We start from the raw sequence: 2,813 nt of genomic DNA on the forward strand, positions 1-2,813 counted from the left end.
AACAGACCTATTTCTCAGGTTTTTACTACATATGAACACTTTTCACATTCTCCCGTGCAACTCGGCTGCTAGTCCTCCTTTCATGCAGAATCTTAAGGTCGTAGCTCATGTCCAAGGCACCACAACCGGCTAAAAAGTCAATAATCGATACCTAAAACTAGAATTGTACTACTTCTTACTGGCTATTACATCAAATTAGAAGCTTCATCTGTGTTCTACTATGGTGCTTTTAGTGTCTCCGCATACCGCAGCACGCGACATAGCTTTGCAGACGATAAGTACAACCGTTTCAGAGAGAAGAGCAGCCAATGTGACGATCTGGCATTAAGACGAATCGATAACCAATGACGAAAACGTACGGATTTCTCAGGTTTTTACTACATACGAACACTTTTCACATTCTCCCGTACAACTCGGCTGTTAGTCCTTCTTTCATGCAGAATCTTAAGGTCCTAGCTCATGTCCAAGGCACCAAAGCCAGCTACAAAGTCAATAATCGATACCTAAAACTTGAATTGTACTACATATTACTGGCTATTACATCAACTTAGAAGCTTCATCTGTGTTCTACTATGGTGCTTTTAGTGTCTCTGCATACCGCAGCACGCTACATAGCTTTGCAGACTATATGTACAACCGTTTCAGAGAGAAGAGCGGCCAATGTGACGATGTGGCTTTAAGTCAGTTCCATAACAAATGACGAAAACGGACGGATTTCTCAGGTTTTTACTACATATGAACACTTTTCACATTCTCCCCTGCAATTCGGCTGCTAGTCCACCTTTCATGCAGAATCTTAAGGTCCTAGCTCATGTCCAAGGCACCAAAGCCAGCTAAAAAGTCAATAATCGATAACTAAAACTTGAGTTGTACTACCTCTTACTGGCTATTACTTTAACTTAGAAGCTTCATCTGTGTTCTACTATGGTGCTTTTAGTGTCTCCGCATACCGCAGCATTTGACATAGCTTTGCAGACTATAAGTAAACCGTTTCAGAGAGAAGAGCGGCCAATGTGACGATCTGGCTTTAAGTCAATTCGATAAGAAATGACGAAAACGGACGTATTTCTCAGGGTTTAATACATATGAACACTTTTCACATTCTCCCGTGTAACTCGGCTGCTACTCCTCCTTTAATGCAGAATGTTAAGGTCCTAGCTCATGTCCAAGGCACCAAAGCCAGCCAAAAAGTCAATAATCGATACCTAAAACTGGTATTGTACTAATTCTTACTGGCTATTACATCATCTTAGAAGCTTCATCTGTGTCCTACCATGGTGATTTTAGTGTCTCCAAATACCGCAGCACGCGACATAGCTTTGCAGACGATAAGTACAACCGTTTCAGGGAGAAGAGCGGCCAATGTGACGATCTGGCTTTAAGACCATACGATAACCAATGACGAAAACGTACTGATTTCTCGGGTTTTTACTACATATGAACACTTTTCACATTCTCCCGTGCAACTCGGCTACTAGTCCTCCTTTCATGCAGAATCTTAAGGTCCTAGCTCATGTCCAAGGCACCAAAGCCAGCTAAAAAGTCAATAATCGATATCTAAAATTTCAATTGTACTCCTTCGTACTAGCTATTACATCAACTTAGAAGTTTCATCTGTGTTCTACCATGGTGCTTTTAGTGTCTCCACATACCGCAGCACGCGACATAGCTTAGCAGACGATAAGTACAACCGTTTCAGAGAGAAGAGTGGCGAATGTCACGCTTTAAGTCGATTCGATAACAAAAAGACGAAAACGGAAGTATTTCTCAGGGTTTTACTACATATGAACACTTTTCACATTCTCCCGTGCAACTCGGCTGCTACTCCTCCTTTAATGCAGAATGTTAAGGTCCTAGCTCATGTCCAAGGCACCAAAGCCGGCTAAAAAGTCAATAATCGATACCTAAAACTTGAATTGTACTACCTCTTACTGGCTATTACTTTAACTTAGAAGCTTCATCTGTGTTCTACTATGGTACTTTTAGTGTCTCCGAATACCGCAGCACGCGACATAGCTTTGCAGACGATAAGTACAACCGATTCAGAGAGAAGAGCGGCCAATGTGACAATCTGGCTTTAAGTCAATTCCATAACAAATGACGAAGACGTACGGATATCTCAGTTTAATACTACACATTAACACTTTTCACATTCTCCCCTGCAATTCGGCTGCTAGTCCTCCTTTCATGCAGAATCTTAAGGTCCTATCTCATGTCCAAGGCACCAAAGCAGGCTAAAAAGTCAATAATCGATACCTAAAACTTGAATTGTACTACTTCTTACTGGCTATTACATCAACTAAGAAGCTTCATCTGTGTCCTACTATGGTGATTTTAGTGTCTCCACATACCGCAGCACGCGACATAGCTTTCCAGACGATCAGTACAACCGTTTCAGAGAGAAGAGCGGCCAATGTGACGATATGGCTTGAAGACGATTCGATAACAAATGACGATAACGAACGGATTTCTCAGGTTTTTACTACATATGAATACTTTTCACATTCTCCCGTGCATCTCGGCTGCTAGACCTCCTTACATGCAGAATCTTAAGGTCCTAGCTTACGTCCAAGGCACCAAAGCCAGCCAAAAAGTCAATAATCGATACCTAAAACTTGAATTGTACTACTTCTTACTGGCTATTACACAATCTTAGAAGCTTCATCTGTGTTCTACTAAGGTGCTTTTAGTGTCTCCGATCACCGCAGCACGCGACATAGCTTTGCAGACGATAAGTACAACCGATTCAGAGAGAAGAGCGGCCAATGTGACGATCTAGCTTTAAGTCAATTCTATAACAAATGACGAAAACG

Source organism: Schistocerca gregaria, unplaced genomic scaffold (genome assembly GCF_023897955.1).
Source record: "Schistocerca gregaria isolate iqSchGreg1 unplaced genomic scaffold, iqSchGreg1.2 ptg000205l, whole genome shotgun sequence".
Lineage (NCBI taxonomy): Eukaryota > Metazoa > Arthropoda > Insecta > Orthoptera > Acrididae > Schistocerca > Schistocerca gregaria.